Genomic DNA, 19283 nt, shown 5'->3' on the forward strand with positions numbered 1-19283 from the left:
TGAAAACATTTTGAATAAAAGTTGATTGCACATTATGCAATCCTGAGCAAAGTCATAGACAAATATTATGGCACAGGATCAACACCTTTTTAAACCAAACCAACTGGACTGCGGTTGTATTCACAAAATTCGGAACTATTTTTTTTAAAGATAATGATATGAACAAAAACAAAAGGACATAATACAGTAATATACATGCTTAACATTTAGTCCATTACTTGTGTTACTGAACAAATGTGTTCCTTTACCACCAATTGTTCCTGAAATGATCAAAACTAAAGTTTGGGAAGAGAAGTTCAGTGTCGTACATCCACAACACAGAGGCACAAAACAGAAGGGTAGTGACTGAAAACGAGGCAAATTGCTCGTTAAACAGGCCACGCAAAAGTCACCAAAACATCATCAAGGCCCTGCTGCCCCCTCTTGATGTCAAAAATTTGGGTCGCGATCAAGGCCCGTCCCGACCCGCCTTGTGTTTAATTGCCATGTGCTAAAGAATTTCCCATGTGCACACAAACCGGTCGAGTCTGGTGCGGCCTAATAATTGTTCACTCGGATTGCCTCTTTGTGCTGCTGTCTGCACTTGGGCTGCCAGGATCCCCCCCCCCCCCCCCCCCCCCCCCCCCCCCCCCCCCCCCCCCCCCCCCCCCCCCCACACCCCTGTTTTCTGCACTCTTCAAATGAGATCTCCCCTCGCTCAAAGCAAGCCATTGCAAAAATATTCTCTAATTGACGATGCTTATCTGCTCAAAAATCCATTCCCCTCCGCTACGGCTACCACATAGACGACCTGGGTAGCCGTTTGATTTCATCCAGGAGCAAAGCAATCTTTTACAAGCAAACCATGACATCCCTTCCTCTACCAACGCAGCCCCCTCCTCTACTTTGTCCAATCGCCTCTTCATCCTGAGGCTCTCTGTACTTTCAATGAGAGGGGAATAGGGAAGCAAGCTGTGGTTCTACAGCTATTGACTTGATTTATTGACTGGGCCAAACAACAAAAACCCCGAAATGAAGCAGCAATGACAAACACAGAAACGGAGTGACTTTGCCTGTGTGTGCGCCGCTGATATGGATCCCCCAATGAGAAGGTTCAGGTCACCGAATCCCTCAAACAGGCCTCAGAAAAAAAGATTTATTGGGATTTTTCTTTGCTTCAAAGTTGGAGACAGGAAACAAAACAGTTTTTTTTTTAGCATGCTCTCTGCAAAAAGAGTTTTCTGTGACTCTTCAGAATGATGACTTACATAAATGCCTTAGGAGGCCACATTAAATGGTTCATGAAAATAGCGGGCCCTCTGAGAGTTTACTGTGCGGCGTGCTTTGATGATGGTAAATGGTACACTGTTTTATCCGCTGTGACAAAATGTCAAAGTCCTGCAAAGGATTCCTCCAGTAATTCCCCTGTGTTGGTGGTGTTTTCTCTCCAGTGAGCCAGCAGTGTGTCAGTGGGACTTAATGTCTGGTATTCTCTAGCTACCTGCTCTCTCTTATCCAATAGAAGCCTCTGAAACCCTAAACGACTGCAGGGATGAAGCAGGTCCGGTTTTTGCCATATATTAATGTCTTAAAATATTGAATATGTCAGTTGGGTGTTGTAGCTTGTTTGGCTGTTGTGTGTGTGTGTGTGTGTGTGTGTGTGTGTGTGTGTGTGTGTGTGTGTGTGTATATAGAAATGCAAGGTCAGACAGACTGTTGGCATCGCTCCTAGTTTTTACCAAGAAAGCAGCCCCTGTCAGACTCTCGAAAAACCTGGGCTGGAGATGAAACAGAGAAGAGGGGGTGTTGGTGTCTATATGTCTGTACTGTGTATATGTGTGTGTGTGTGTGTGTGTGTGTGTGTACCTATGAGCCCTGTGCAGCTTGCCTGAGTCTCATACAGACATTTCAAACGGGTGCTGGTGCAAATGAGGCCGCCGACCACAGCAGGTGTGGGGAGCAGACCTGGGACCAGGTCTGCTTCTGCCCCGGGCCACGGTGAAATCGTCCAGCAGGAGTCAATATTTGCCCTCGGTATCAATGCTGGCACTGTTTTTTTTTTCTTTTTTCTTTTTAATCAAAAACCAGGCTGTACAGGAGCGAGCTTGTCCATGAATCCTGGAGATGTCTTAGATGCTACATGCAACAGTTGCGCTGGCGTTGCACACGTTGTCATATTTCGGGAAATTAGCATAAACTTTATTGCTTATGTATTTACGACAAGTGTTTGACCCTTTCACTGTAATTTAAATATTTTGGAAGAAGTGAACCATTTTCACTTTCTTGTTTCACGAAAACATTAGCAAACAACATTCAAAGCTTCACTAATCAAGATTTGATATATATATATATATATATATATATGAATATATAATGTGTAATTTTTGCCCTGTGCTGCTGCCCATTCTCACGTCTTAGCGGTTTCAAGCTAATTTGATCAGAATTGATAGAAATGATGACCAACACTTTTAAAATACATCAGAATGACACTTTTTAGGTCTTGTTGCTACACCTCTTTGTCAATTGAACCTAAGCCATCTAATTTAATCATCTTTGTATACAAATCTTAAGTCATATCAATCTCTTTTTAATAGCTCATCACCATCATAACCTCTTTTCTTGACCTGTTAGCTGCCGTAGTGTTTTCCTACACAGAGCACATGTTGTAATTCCAAGACCTTCCCAGCAGACCAGACTGCTCTGGTGTCTGGGTCCGTCCCTCCCTGTCTCTGTAAAGTGTGTGGAAAAACACTTCCCTGGCCTCGCTTTGATTTGCAGCGTGTGCAGAGGGGTTTCCATCCCAGCCCCTCTCATGTGGTCCCCTGCTCGTGCTCCTGTCGGCTCACTCAAACCATCCTCTCATGGCGCTCCCAGACTAGACCGTGTCTTGACTTTATCTCAGACGTCACGGTGGATATATTTTTTCCCGGTTTACACAGTTGCAGTGAGCAGGTTTCTGTGTATTTCATAAGGAGGCACAGATTGGTTAGTAATATTCCTCTAGAAAAGCAAGGAGACACCAGTAAGAAAGGATTGCACACATCAGGGATAAAATATCCCAGATTCACACAGAAAGGCCCTTGTAAACCATTACTCAATCAAATAATTGTAAAGAGACCACATGAGGCTTCGGTTAAACACAGCAAGGTCCAGTTTTTGGGTTTTCACACACCTTCTTGCATGTGAAGCAAATCAACCGCACTCAAGCTTTTAAGGTTCCACATTAGCGGGAGCCTGTGGTAAACAAGCCAAGCAGGGCACGGCTCGCCTGACTCCCCTGCCTTGCCGTCTTTTTAGTGTCCTTTTTATAGCCTCCTTCCTTCCTCCTCACGCTCCACAGTCTTCCGAGAGGCCGTGCAGGCACACCGGGGAGCGAGGAAGTCGGCATGCTTTATTAAGTGAATGTGGCGCACCACGCATGTCACTGGAAACAACAGAGGCTCTGTTCAGGAAAGAAATGACACTTAGAAATAATAATGAGCCAGAAGCGTCTTTTAACGAATGGTTGATGGTTACGAGGCCACCAGCTGGGGTTCACAGATTTTTATTTTACATTAGCAAGCTGGAAGTGTTGGAAAAGGCATGAATTGAACAGCCTTTTTACTTGTTATGTCATAATTAAATTAACTTTTGTATGGTCTTTTTCAGTCAACACCTTCAATCCATTACTATCCACTATGTCGGATCCGGATACAGTCAATCAACCAAGTATTATTTAATAGGCACGCAGTTATTGTTAGTACCCATTTGAATTTTCATCTATGTATCAGCAAATATTTGAAGAATACAAGCTCTCCCTGAAGAACAGGACAAACGTTAGCAATCATTAAATATGGGATTAGCATGTGTCTATATGGCTGCCAAGATTGAGGATTAACACCTTTATTTAAAATGAGGTGGTGGGGGGGATAGATGTCCACTAAGCTGACACAAGCCCACAGCTTACACTTGGAATGTAGTCCAGCTGTAAAAAGTCGTCTTTAAAACTCAAAACATGTGTTACTGTAACACTACTATAGTTATCAGAGCTTGAGAAAGCATCCACTCTATTGTCAATTAAGATGTTTGAGGTGTTCGTTAGACCGATGCTGACATTTTGTCTAATTAGTTTATCGACAGAAAATAAAGTGACCATAATTTTGGTAACCTGTGAAGATCCCTGTGGAGGCGTCTTGTAAAATCATTTACATTCATCATTTATTAACTAAAAGTCTGAGAAATAAACATAAACCACTGGACTTTGGACTATTTCTTTGACTAAAAAACAAGACTGATTATTCAACAAAGCATGTCATTGAACTATAACAAAAATAATCCCACATTTGATTCATGTCTATAAATTGCTCGGAGATTGCAAATCAATAGTCTAGTGATGAATTATTTTGTCTGAACATAGATAGATAACACTTGCCCCGCGCGCTTTGTGAATAGATTGAATCATGGTTTACGGGGTCCGGGCGAGACTGCGTGAATCCCCACAGACAGGTGCATGTCTGCCGCCCCTTCAGGGTGGCTGTGCTGGGAGGGAGAAGAGAAGGGGAGAGCGTCCCAGCAAAACAGAAAACTGATGACTGAGAGAGGGGGGAGCTGAAAAGCCTGTCTTGTGTGTTCTTTGTCCGTGTTTACCCTCGAGGGGTGTCAACAGGATACGGCTTCCATAGTGCGCGTTATGCTACCCGTGTTGCAGCATTCGTCCTGCTTTGCTAGTTATTAAATCATCAGTCAAGCCCAATACATGCTGTAAAATCACCTGGTTGTGTCATAACATGCTTAACGCACCCCTACGCTCTGATGCACTTGAACCCAACACTACCTGACTTGTGTAGGACCTTTTATTTGGGTACCTGTGGAACTACAGATTGCCTTTTTATGTAACACCTTGGAGAATGAAATCGTCAGTCTGTCCTGCTGAAATATTCTAGTCCATCTTCTACTTAAACGGTCTTGCCGGTGCTCGCTGAGGACATTTTGACAGTCCACTCGCCTTGCAGCTGCGCAGTGGTCCACATCAAATCCTGACAGCCTCAATTAGGACTTCTGTGCCACCTCTTCCACTGGCTACACTGGTTCCTGCCCTAATCCTGCGGGATCATGTTCTGTTTTCTCTAAGGATTTTTCAAATGATTTTTATTTCATGGTCATTTGTTTTTTTTGCTACCCCAAAGCCAAAAGCTTAATGTCCATATCCTTAGAGGGTCTGCTCCACTGGCTACAGGATGCTGTCTGGGTGTTTTCTTTCACCGTCCTGAAACAGCTTGAAGTGATAAATAGCCAGGTTTGTGCAAGTGGCTTGTGAGTTTTGGCAGCTTTGTAGATTTGGACACAAAAGAAAGCACTGATAGGGTTACTATACTTTGCATGATCAACAATGGTTGACAAATTAAGCCAAATTATCAATCAGAGGTCAGAGTACTACTTATAGTTCTGCGAATCATCAAACGTTGTGTTTCTTTGGGTCAATTTGAAAGACAGTACTTCATAACGACAAAATTTGTTTCACGGTGCCAATTGTGCTTATCTTCAGGTTCATACTTTACTTTTTGGATTTTGGTTTCTATTAGAACATTTTTACATGCGTTTCTCATACCGTCTGTCTAAATATACTGTACTTGTTTTCCCTCTGTCTGAATGGCTCTGTTTTTAGCCCTTTAAACTTTTTTAAACGCACTTTCACACCTGCTTTCTTTAGTTTTTTTAAGTTTTACTTGAGTTCGGGGCAATCGCCATCGGGTGGGCACCAAAAGTGGACCAAACAACCGTACCGAGACCTGCTTAATAAGGTGGTCTCGGTGGCAATCGGACTTTGGTCCGGTTCGTTTATGGGGAATACGTGATCCCTTAAACAGCACCAACTATACATACTCCGCCAGTCTGAGCGCCAAACTGTGGCAGCTTACTATGTTTCTCTAACAGAAATAGTCAGAAATAGAAATAGACAAATAAGCAGAGCGAGATCTCGGTGACCAGAGCAGACCTAGTACCATCGCTCGTTAAATGAAATGAGCTGGTTTGACCATGGAGATGCAAGAAATACCCACTAGTCCACACAGGATTTCCTTCCCGTCCCAGACACAGCCGGCCAATAAGAGGAGGGATTGTCCTTGTGTGATTTGTAATGCCGTGTTTTGGCGCGCTTGGATTTTTCCAGGTGTGAACCAAACTAATCCAAGTTCACAAACTCATCAACTGACGAACTATAGGCGTGAAAATGCCCTAAGATTTTTAATTGGTGCTACCGTTTAAAATATTGGACTTATACCAAGATGAATGCAGGCTGGTGGCTGAGCTCCAGGTTGCACTGACCTTTGGTCAACACACACTTGTATTCAGCACCTTGGCATCATGTCAGCCACTCAACTTTGAAGCGTTCTGCCAAAGACTGGACACGCTGTCGGTTGGACAGCCAGACAGGGAGACTCTGCTGTCTGGCACCACGTTTGATGACTCCTCTAGCTCATCTATCAATCGCCACCTTTCCCAAATACTCAAGGCTCTTTGGAGATGCCACAGATACCACGCTCTGACGTCAGCGCTGACACACAGAAGAGGAAGCTGGGAAATGGCTACTCACTTGTTTGTGGTCTGGTGCCCCTTAGAGTGGACAAGGCCTTTGACCTTAGAGAGCTGTCGTCAGAATCGCGAGGCAGGCAGCAGAACAACACTTGACTGAAATAGTAACAGGGAGGAGAAACATGAGATTTCTGCCCATCTGTTGCGATGCTTAAGTCCCAGAGAGATGGTGCTGAAAGAAATCTTAACAATACTATTTGCAGCATCTCCATTGTGAGATGCATCTGCACTATATAGCAGTAAACCAGATGGTTTACACATGACCAGGTCAAAGTTACTGAAGTAACTGCTCCGAAATGGTCTGAGAATGAGACACATACCCAACATTTGTTGGAGTGTTGGTGTGGTTGCAAAGTGAAGTAGGAGATTAGTCTCCAGCTGGCTTTGGAACCTGAAAACAACCCCGGTCAACTCTCCACAGCAGGTCATTTCTATAAACACCAATGTCAAATTTGTACCTTTTACAACTGCGTTGGATACACTGACTCCCTCTACATGCATTATGAATTGTTCTGGCTGGTGCACACAATATATGGTTTCTTCAAACGGCCTTAAATAAGCAAACTACTACGAGATGCCAGTTTCTCTGTCTCCATCAAGAAAAGCCAAGAGACATAAGTGTCATGGGTTATATAGAAGATGAAGTGTTATTTAGTTTTTTTTGCCTGAAACCAGAATAGAACATTTGCCTTCTTTGTGTCTTTTCCTTGTGAATGTGGTACAAAACCTTGGCCTGTGAAACATTTTGTAAATCTTGTGGAACCGCTTCATGTGCTATGGCGTGAAGCTGCAGGGACATGGATTCTCTTCCTCCTCAGCAGTCCTGTCCCCCCTCCATCCTCTTGTTCTCGCTCTTGAGTTACGGGCACCGTCAGGCCAAAACACACTCTCGTACCCTGGGATTGACGGGTGCCAGCGGCTGCCCCTTCTTCTGGGAAACATCTCCTTGAATGAAGGCTTGTGGTGAAACGTTTACAATGTGGGAACTATTAGCAACCTTCAGGGAGAAACAACCCAACGTGGTGTAATCAATACTTCTTTTGTTCGTTGAACCGCACACTCAAACCCCAGAGTCCTCAGCTATATGGCCCATGTTACATTTTGCAGCGAGGCAGCTGCTTTGTGTATCTGATGTAGCGGTGTGTAATATTAGAGTTGCATGAACATGTAAATGGGCTTAGTGATGGCGTCTAGCTTAGCGCTAGAACACGACTGTAACTCTGGAATGTTCTAATCAGGTTCTTGTTTCTAGCACCAGGCTAACCGGAAATACTAACCGGAAAGGCAGTTACATATCAAAGCTAGGCTATAATAGCTATGTCCATTATAAGTGTCATCCCCAGAGGCCGAGTTTTCTGCATATCCATCCTTTGCAATAGATGCCAGAAGGGAATATTGGTGATAATGGAAGAGCTCAATGAGGAACCCTGTTGTGCAGAATGTCTGAATTAGTAGCCTAAGTTAAGCGTGTATATTTCGGTCCCCATCCCCATTTGCAACAGCTGTACATGTGTACAACATGCTACGCTTCCGTGTGGGGACATGTCATGTGGGAAAGACCCACCAGACCCTGTATACCGGTTCATTCGCCAACACCTGCTTTTGGAATTTCAGGATCAACACTCACAGCCAGCAGCTGATTCCCCCTTTTCGCTCAAATCCCAAATGTATTGGGCTGATTGATGGGTTGAACACATGCAGAGTAACTGTTTATCCCAGGCATCATCTCACACCTTCTTGAAATTAGTCTCTCATGTACCCTTTGATGAATTTAGCTCGAAGCTCGCTCTGTTTTGCACACGGTCTAGCAGGCACCCGTTCCTACTTTGGCTCCCTCCGAAGTCCACAACAACTGGGCTCAATGCTGAAAACATTTGGACTTAACTGAGACCAGCTTGCATGTGGATCCCCCATAATTTAATAAACATAAGTTTTCCCTAAGAAATGTCCCTCAGCAATGTAGCCCTTTTCATCTGCCTGTGATTTTACTTTTTTTAATTAAAGATGAGGAGTCCAATGTTGCATAGGTGGACTCCTCACATTCAATTTCACACACTGAATTGAAATGCAGCCTTTTTTTTTTTTTACTGCAAGGATTAGGGATAACCTCAATGGTGTTAAAGAAGCAATTTCATGGAAAGGTACAGCGAGCAGATTTATTGAGGGTAGTCATTGATCTCTCCTGGCAGGAAGGTTACCTGTCTAGTTAGAGCAGTACAATTACTCAGAACATGATTTTATTCATTCATTCACTCTCAATAAAGTCACTGTGGCACGGTTCTGTGTATAAAACTATACATGGCAGACTGGGTTTCAACACTACTTCTACATACAAGGTTCATAAATATACAAGGATGGCTTTTCATAAGCAGGCCTGTTTGTAGAACTTGAACATTTACGAGGTAGATATGATGTCTTTCAGTAAATTGCAAAAGTATTGTACTAACCTTCATGAGTTTTAAACCTCAGGAAGACGCCTGGAGAAGCTGCAGTTACGTTTTTAGACGAGGGGGGGGGGGGAGGGGGATGTCGGCCAACTAGGCGTGGACAGCTGTGAACATGAGAGCCATAACAGTAGCTGTGTACCTTTTCCTTTTTTAGCAAACCTACTTTTTGATACTACGGCCCTGTCATGTGAGCGTTGAGTATGCATTACAGCCCATTATTTTATAACAATCACGTGACCAGTGGGTCATCCAAGTTAAACTGGGATCTGATTTTATAGGATAATTGGTCTGATTTGATTTAATTTACACTTATGTTAAAGGTACAGTAAGGTGCTCAATTCCTACTCCTGACATGTGCCAAATTTATTTAATACTCTTTTGCTGCTTTGACATTGCGTCACGTAATTTCTTTCCTCCTAATATGGTCCCCTCACTGTATGATTTTCCCATGGGTGCTTAAAGCCGCACACTCATGCCACTGACATTGTATTATTTACACGATTCAACGAACTTAACAGCTGCACTCTCCACAGCGGCGGCCATGTCGTCTGTCAGTTAACATTGTGCACTAATAATTGAAAACTGGTTCTGTGTCTGAACTGTGCACTACTGCCAAATCAATCCCCTGGCAGTTTACTGCACGTCGCGGCTGTTGACAGTTGGTTGGCAGGTATATGACCGGTGGTTTAAAGCGACAACACACGTGTTTAATCCCTCAAATAAAAAAAAAGAACGGCGTTATTTACCACTTTGCTCTAGACGCAACACATGTATATCGTATATAAGTGTGGTGCAATTTGAAAATCCTACTATGAAATGCAGGTTAAGTATGCCATGTATTGCAAATATTGATATTTCAGGAGAGAGGGTTTTAAATCTTTCCTCAGGGAGCTCTATGCACATTGCAAACAAGGTCAGATCAACGTGGCCGGGTAGTTCTTGACAAAGTCTCGGCCTTTCGTCATCATGACATAAGATAGACGCCGATGGTCTTAGTAAGCCCTGTCTGCAAACACCGGTGCACCGAGACCGGACAAGGCTACGCTCTGACTCTTGAACCCAGCTTGGTGTTGTTCTTGGATTTCAAGCTGTATACCAAAGGCAACTGGGGAGAAAGTGCCCGCTGTCTATGACTACATTACACCCTGGAATACCTCCACCCTTTCTCAGAACACTACCTCATACAGCACACTGCTGCCAGCCAGTGCTGATGTTATACAGTGTGTACAGCCTCGGGGGTTCTGTATTTGATCAGAATGCATCAGTTGAAACGCAAATTGATGGTTTACATTTGTGTATTTTAAAAGTTAGTTCAACATTTTGCACAATGCACTTATTCGCTTTCCAGCCGAATTAGATAAAAAGATCGATACCAATGCATCTGTCCCTTAAATATGAAACTACAGCCAGAAGACGCTTAGCTACTAGTTCATCTGTGAGTTTATTCTTGATATTATTACTGTTTTACAGGGCCAGGTTAGCTGTTTCTAATATTTATGCTAAGCTAACTGGCTGTTGGCTGTAGCTTGGGTGTGTATGTGTCTGCTAGCACATGTGATTGACAGACATTTTAGTGCTTTATATTGAAATTTGGTATTTATTAGATTGTTCTATGTTGGCTCTTCTTATATAATTGTAATGCAGAATGTATTATGTGTTCTATGTGTGATTGTTCCCCCACTAATAGGGAATGGGAGCTGGGTTTAGACCGTCGGGAGTCAGGTTTTTACCCTACTGATGATGTGTTGTTGCAATTGTAATCCTGCTCTGAGTGTGCGTAATAGTCTTAAAGGGTAATGCCTAAATGGGAGCTGGATCACGGACGCCTCATCGCTCACCCTTCCACTCTTCTTTCAAGTCCCGGCCAAGATAGAAAATCTAACGTAGGTGGACAGGGTTTCATCATTCAAGATCGATGGGGAGAATAACCCGCCCATGTTAATGAAATGTTGGAGGGCTTTCAGAGCCTAGAGCTAAAGCGAACGCTGCTGATCAATGTACAGGTCACACTTGACTTGTTGATTGTGGATTGGAATTTAATTACTTTATGTATACATGTTTGGGTCTTTTTGACCACCCATACTAAGATATTGCTTTTTTTTTCTAATGCCACTAATTCCTGATCACTCCACAAAGTGCTGGTTGTTTTAATTTAAGAGAAAGACATTATGGTGTCCCATTTTATTTAGGCACTCAATGCTGTCTTTGTGTGGCATTTTAAAGCAAAGCCTTCAGACAGTCGTGGTACGGTCGGGCACCAGGCTGTAAGGTTAGATATAGTGCCCCAGGGACTGCACCGAGTTAGAACTTGGCGTAGATCAGCTGGAGCTCAGGTTACTACCAGCTGCCCACCCAGATTTGCTGGCAGGTTAAAGTGTCCAAACCCAAATCCCTGCCAACAGCTCAAGCCCAAGCCCTGAGGAGAGTATTGTGTCTCTGGCACGACACAATGTTCAGCTGCGGCAGAATCCTTGAAGGAGGGGAGCTAAGCGTTGATACTATGCCTAGGTTAGGAAAGCCACAAATCAAAGGTACTACGCCCCTGGAAAGAGATGCCCCATAAAATGCTGGAAAATGTGTGTATGCAAAATCAAATATAAACCATGATGGAGAGTGTTTTGAATAGAATATATTTTTAAAGACGCCCAAGGGATATTTGGAACTTTGAAAAACCATATATTTCCTTCTATGCATTGAAGTGTGTACAATAGTGTACGTGCTGTTTCGTTGGTCCTCTTGTCTACGTGCTCGTTGCATTGGGGTCTTTACCAGAACTCCAGTTTCACAAAAGATGTGTGGAGAGCTCTATTGAACGTGGAGAGTAATGGAGTTGCCAGGCAAACACACAGTCTGCCTCCACGCTGACATATTGACCCTGGATATGTGAACACTAATAACGTTTTTGTGGAAAATAAACTTGGTGGACCAAGAAGCAAACCTTTTGTGATTTTAGGTTGAGTCTTCCCTTAGCTTGTAGTTAATAGAGCTTGAAATTAAACCGCAAAACGGCAAGTGAACTGTCTCCGTGTTTCATGATCTTTTGCCTCTGTTCTGCATCTTCACTCTCATTGCCTTTCTCTCCTCATGTGGGATTTTCTCCACAACCCCCTTTAAATCAGAGTTCATTAAGTAAATTTTCATCTGATATCGATTCTGGTCAATGCCCTTATGATGGGCCTCTTCTTGTGCATTGCTTGGTTTGTGTTTTTGGTGCCATGGCAACGAGTCTGGACTTTTTAAGCACCCATGCCTGCTTAATAAAGGGCCAACATTGCCAGCATCCCAAAGATCCCTTTGTGTGTGGATGGGGGCCTTGTCGTCTTCATGAGACAGCATGTTTGTTGACCCACGACGGGGGGGCTTTATAAGGGCCTGTCACTACAATCGGCAGTTGGCTCCAGTACCAGCACTTCGGTCTCTAGCAGTATCTCATCGATGAGTTACAATTGTTTTTATCCATGCTACGTGCATGGCTCCATGGATAGCAGTTATAACTGTCATGATGGATTGTCATAACATTTGTACAGACATACATTTTCTCCCCAGAGGATTCCTTACAATTAGCATCAAGTCGGTTAGGAGCATGTTCGCATGCTTATGTTAGCATTTAGCTCAAAGCAGCCTTGTCCAAAGGTACAGCCTCACAGACCTGCTAGCCAGTTATCTCTTAGCCTTGTTAAAATGCCAGACTGTGTAATTGGGCTTCATCAACATTGCTATTCTTCCTGAATTCTCATTTCATAACACTCCAATAGAGATTTCTGTGTGAAATTTGACATCTTAAACTGAACTTACACCTGTTTTCTACAGGATAGGAAGCTCTTTGCACTGTAATCGTAAGGGATTAAAACTCTATCAAGGCACATTGTCAGATTGAAAGACGACCTGATCCTTAAAGAGGAGCCACAGCCGTTGTGAGACAGTCTGTCCCAAATCCTGTCATCTGGAGATGCTGCTGAGAGCGAACAAGTGGTCTCTGAGGATTTGGGGGTCTGCTCTAATCACTAGAAACTTTGGTGCAGTTATTTTGGTCTGCCCTGATCCACTATATTTGCAGCTCGCAGTATCAAGTGTTGTGAGTGTGTGTGTTTGCCGGTGTGTGTAAGGGGGGGATTTGATAGGGAAATTGAGATTTGGTGTGTGTCTTTGCAGGGGGAGTTGGTTGTCGTTGAGGTACGAGAGCAACTGGTGACTCCACTCTCCGTTTGAAATGTCTGGCGCTGAACCCATAGTCCGGAGTCCAGCCGTTCATTCCCAGTGAGAGCAAACACAACCAGGTTAATATCTGCCATCATGGTCACTACACTCATTTGGCCTATGGTTCTCAGAGGAGACTTTTGAATGTCTAGTTTGGCAGTACAGTATTTTATATTGAGACTAAGTCTGCCCAGAGAGGGGCCTGTAGGCCAAATGTGGCTCTCAACAGAAGTTTTTGTTGGCACACCCGCAAATTGCAAAAAAGTGATATTGTTTTTGCTCTAGTTAAATGTAATTTAGCAATATCTGAGGTGTGTTTTGATTTCCCGAGGCATATTAAGAAGCATTTTGGAGACCAAGGAAAATATTCTTACTTTTGCATTTCAAGATTAGCAGTGAGCAGCGGAGTTCTAGGCCAGAGGCCAAATTGTAATGTTTCTACCCTTAGCCCTGCATGTCAAGCATGGGGTTGTCTGGTTTGTATTTAAGGTTAATTGCAGAGATGGTATTTGACCCATTATGTGGTTTACCATGCATCAGTCGGTATAGAGGGAAAACTTCGTAAGTGGATTATAGTTTGAGCTGGTTGCATCCACAGGGGAGCACGACTAAACTCTTGAAATGCACTGACAGTCACATTAATCTCAGGAAGAGTCTTCCCATCTATCGGAGAAAGGGCTGCTGTGATTAATGGTGAGGAAATTAGACCCTGTTTGACTGAGTACATTGAAAATGCCCCATCGACTCAGGGCAGCGCAAAAGGCCTTTAACTAGTTTGTCTTGTGTCACACGGTAAATGAGGCAACTAATGGAAGAGCCACATTGCTTGTGCAGCTGAAATCCACCCAAATTAAACTTGGTTCCCTCTTTTCAGGGCATTTCTCAAGCTTCTTTGCTACTCAGAATGTCAGTACCGTAAAGTAAAATTATGTCATATGTCATGTTCCATGTGGGGTTATGCAAGTGCACTCTATGTGTGAGGCCCAAAATCTCTTGGATCTTGAGAGATGCTGAAAGTGCCTTGGCCCCGACATGACCTTGTGACAGGCGCAGAAATCCCTTCACTCTTGGTTCACCAAGCATATTCCGGAGAAAGGTCCTTTTGAAAGGAAAATAAAGCAACAAGGCACCCTTGTTTCTCACCATCAACCCTCAGGCCAAGTGGGGGAATGACTGACAAGGTTTTCAATTTCAGACTCCTCAAAGTTGTCAACATCAGGCCTCAACTGCCAGTTGCTTACCACATGGCCTGTTCGTAAGCACAGACACATTTCTGAATCCGACCACAAGCATTACCTTGCTGTTTTGACGCCCTTTATGTCGCCCAAACCGCTGCTCATATGTGGCCCAGGGGGCTCATCCCGCCATGTTTTAAATCTGACACTCGAGCAGTTGTTTCAGAAGATCCCTTTTCTTCGCAATTCCGCGTCACCCCACAAGAAATGCCATCAAACGGATTTAAAATATCCCCAGTGCCTCATCTTGTTCTCACCACTTTGCTCTGGATTACCCAAACTCATCTGACAGGGCCATTACTCACAAGTGAGCCCAGGTCACAACCATGTGTAAACTGAGCATGACTCTCAGTCCGGCATCAGGATACCAGGGCTCCTGATCATTTTCATCACTGCCACTGCTGACACTGTCGGCCACGAGTCCTCAGGAGAACTGCCCCGTTTGATTTATGACCAAGTGATTCTGTTACATTGACCATGTTTGCAGTATGTATTTACTCTTCAAGTGTTGTTGCTGGATCTACATCAGAGGGTCGAGTATTGGAATAGATCAGGAAAGATGCTTCACAGGCTGAGTCAGCCAGTATTCACACCTGTTATTTAGTGCCATTTTAAATTCTTGATCCTCCGCACCATCATAAGACGACATACCAAAATAAATCTGTACATGGTTTGTTGATCCCGTCGCCGAAGGACAAATACCAATCCAGATGGAAAGATTTGTACATTATTGACATAAATTAGGTCACCCCAATATCTCTTTAAGATTAGTTTCATCAAGTCATTTTTCATTAAACATCAATCACAAGTTGTTTTTTATTTCTGCCATTGTGTCCAAAGCCTTTGAGACATGTAGTGGACAGATGGTGAGAGTGAGTGTAGATGACAGTCAAGGTTCCTGTGTGCCAACCCGGGCGTTGTTATGGCTGTGACAGACAAGAGGATGTGTTATATTTTATGACTTGGATGCCATGTCCGAACCAACAGCTGAACCAGCCCTCCATTTCAGTGTGTGTTGTGAACACACGCCTGGAGCAACGACAGCTCTAACTACATATATGTCATAAGGTTGTTATCACAATAACAACAATAGTCATTCATAAGTTTTACCTGTGGTAAATGTCTGTGTGTGCCTGCTCATTTATCTATAGCAAGTAGTCCCCTCTGTTTGCCAGTACTGCATCATGATGGGATTATTTACCACCACATAATTTTACAATAACCGATAAAACATTGGCATATGACCTACTGTAGTGTTCTATATATACATATATAAATATATATAAACAGCATTGGCACATAACCTACTGTAGTGTTCAGTTTCTCACTAACATTCTCACTTGGAGCAAATAATCTCTCACACAATGTAACACTGTCCATCAATAAAAGGGTGACAAAATACTTAGACCGGGGGGGGGGGGGGGGGGGGGGGGGGGGAGTTATTTCAGACTGGACATACTGCGATGATAGCTCAGTTCACAACGACAAAACCCACAGATCACTTTGGTCTGGTCAATGGAACATTTGGTATTTTTTAAAAAGGAAACTTTCCATCCAGAATCTTATCGGCGTCCATTTCGGCGTCTCGGTACTACTCTTTGGACGGCTCGCAAGCCCAAACGGCGTGTGTTTGCTGGGCATGTTCTGTTTCCAGTCTAGCTAGATTCTGTGGGTGTTGTAGTTTTTCTAACGTTAGTAGTTTTTGCAACAGCATGTGAAAAAATGACAATGACGTTTGCTAGGCCAAAAAAAGAACGTTTTTCCAGCTTCTCAAATGGGGATGCAGATGTGATTTCACAGACTAAACGATTGATCAAATCAATTAAGCAAATAATTGTCAGCTGCAGTCCTACATCTCCCGCTAATATACAGTATGTGCAACGACGGTGGCTTGAGGGTTTGGGATACAGATGTTTATCCAACTATTTAAGCCACATTTTCTATTTTTTTATTTTGTTTCCCACATGCTCAGTATCAGACTGCCTCAAACAAGGATGCTATTACTCTGCCAACGTCTGAACCCATAATGTTGTGATATAAATGATTTGGGCTGGTCAAAATAGACCTTATCGACCTACCATCCTCTCAGAACTAATAGTAAACGAAGAAGAAAAAATTAGAATCGGCTAAGCGTTTCTTTAAATGTACAAATTGCATCTGCTCGACATGACTTACTGCATTGAGACATTTCGAGGTCTCCCATGATACCTAACTTGAATAAGTACTGCCTTGTGTGCTACAAAATCTGATCAATCAAAAAGGGAAACCATTAGCAAACCTTCCACAAATGCACACTCAGCCGGTATACTTACAGAAAGCGCAGTATTTTCCTCCTCCAGCATGACATGCATTTCATTTAGTTTAGAAACAGAAATGTTTGCAGCTGAGAGATTACTCAGAAGTAAATGAATACCGCTGGGTAACAAGATTATGATTTTATCTGCATCTCTGGAGTAGAAATTACTTTCCAGTTGGCTGTGAATTTCTTTTGAATTTCAGTTATGGATAGCCACCATAATTCACGCCACTTATTAGTGACTACAAGGTCTTTATTGCCCTTCATAAAGTGCATAATTAAGCTGGGTTTATGTCACTCAATAGAGAAGGTTTTAGTATCTTTCCTCTGCTTTCTTGGCAAAACATATGACAGTATATGTCTCATTTCCTTCTCTTTTTACTGCCAGTTTTCATACTGTGACATTCTTTAGCCTTGTGAAGTAGAAAAAGTAGACTCAGTATCCATGTCCTTGAAGGATCTGTGCTCATGTAGCACTTTTCCACAGGAGTAGCCTAGGTGTGTCTCCTAAGATTAACTGTGATGATTATGACGTTACTTTATAAAACCCAATATCTGCCACCCAAGTACATTATAATGGAAACATTTGAGAGCATACCCTCAGGGAAAAGAATATTCATTTATTATTGCTTGTTTAATTTATATGATCTAGCTAGACGTTAATTTTAACTTATTACTAACATTCTGGGACATAAGTGTTTTTTTTTTTTTAAGTATGACTTAATGGGAAAAATGTAGCTTAGCTTAGCAAAAAGATTGGAAGCAGTGGGTAACAGCTAGCTGTGTCAGGCGCCTTCTCCAAACTGGCCTTATTAACACATTGTCGCTTTATTTAACACATAAAAATGGACACCTTGTAGTTTAACAAGCAGTTAGCTTACACATTGAAGCTATTTAGTCACGTCTTGCATTCGTAGGTAAGTTGCTTTACACAGAACTCTACAGAAAACCCAGTTGACTTCTACATGTATTTATACATTATTTATGTATTCATAACGTTACTTATAACGTTACTTTTAGCTAGCTAGCTAACTAACGTTAGATACAACCTAAAGGAAAGGTGTATTCAAGTTTTCTACTTTTGGCGGAGGCTAGTTATTTCCTCCGGCTTCAATTTGGCTACTGTCAAGCTAGGCTAACTAGCCACGTTTCTACTAAACATGCAGCCAAAATGTAGACTTTATTGCCTTAGCTACAGTTTGTCAGTGTGTTAGCATATGCCGACTCAGAGCAATATTAGCATCCATGTAGAGTCAGGTATCTGGACATCTAGGTATCTGCTGCATGTAGGTTTCAAATGCTTCCAAAAGTCTGGTTTTAGCTGCTCAGTGCTCCACTATGCTCCCTAGCTAGTCGCTAACTTGTGGATTTTTGCTGTTTTGAGGTGGATGATGAGTTAGGAGTTTGTGAGCTTGAAACCCAAAACCATGAGCTGAAAGAGGCTACACAGCTATGGAGAACTCAGGGGGACTGCAAGTGGCAATTTGGGGTAGGTCCATCATCTTTCACATGAATATTGGCTACAACAGTCATTTGGTCCACATTGATGCAGAATTTATTGGTAGGGGTGCCTTGGCTGTAAGAGAGCATTTATAGAGCATTAAATCTATTAGCCTACACAAAATAAGCCCATAATCAAGTGATACATTTCCAATCAAAAGTATCACCTGCTACAATGATATAGCACATCACAAAAACAAATTCATGGCTCCATTTGTGAGAAGGAGAAGATAGATTTGGAATGCTCATCATAAATTTAGCTTTCTTGAAAACTAAACAAAAAAGAGTGCTCTTTATTTAGAAAGATGAGCGAAACCGCTTGCCAAGGTTTCCTTGAAGACATTTGTTTATTTCAACAACCCAGAAGGCACCAAGAGCCACAATTTGATGCTTGACAAGAGCAATAGAAAGATAATAAACCGTAATTCTTGGAACAGGGGATTTTCTTGCAAACGCATTCCATTTGCAGAGGCAGCCTGGGTTCCCGGTGTAGCATTTAATACGCAGTGCATGTTCAGTGTATTTGAAGATTAAAGGTCAGATTACAGTTGAAAAAAGCTCCACTCGATGCATCAAATTATAGTATATCATCAAAGGGCTTTCGACCATGTGTTGTTGGAAACTGACTACTTGCAGCATAAGTCAAATGATACTTTTAGACTAAAAAAGGAGCAAACTTCAAAAATCAAACGTGTCTTTGTGTATGATGCATTCAATGTAGTTCCAATACCATTTCTTCTTAAACTAATACTAGTGCACGGCTCATAAAAATGACAGAAGTACCCTTCAGCGTTTGTGGTCAGACAGAGACAATGGATAGTATACTTCCTCATCCACAACATTGACAACGGTGAAGTTGGTAACTCTATCTGCAGTGTTGTGGCTCTTGTATAAAACAACAACAATATGGGGGGAAAAAATGTAATTCAGCCTATTTTTAGTGGTAACATCTTTTTTTTTGGTTCCCTCTTCCAAAGTTGTTGTTGAGCATGAAGTGGTTCTATTGGATGAGGAAACAGAGTTGAAATGAAAGGGTTGAAAAATAAAGAAGTCATTATG

At 42.6% G+C, this 19283-nt stretch overlaps 1 protein-coding gene across 1 annotated transcript in view; it reads left to right on the forward strand.

Moving 5' to 3' along the window:
* LOC117962232 (collagen alpha-1(XXV) chain-like) overlaps positions 1 to 19283 on the forward strand; it is a 127588-nt gene that overhangs the window by 14750 nt on the left and 93555 nt on the right. The gene's annotated exons all lie outside the window — the stretch shown is intronic.

This window comes from Etheostoma cragini, chromosome 19 (assembly GCF_013103735.1).
Source record: "Etheostoma cragini isolate CJK2018 chromosome 19, CSU_Ecrag_1.0, whole genome shotgun sequence".
In the NCBI taxonomy this organism is placed as follows: domain Eukaryota; kingdom Metazoa; phylum Chordata; class Actinopteri; order Perciformes; family Percidae; genus Etheostoma; species Etheostoma cragini.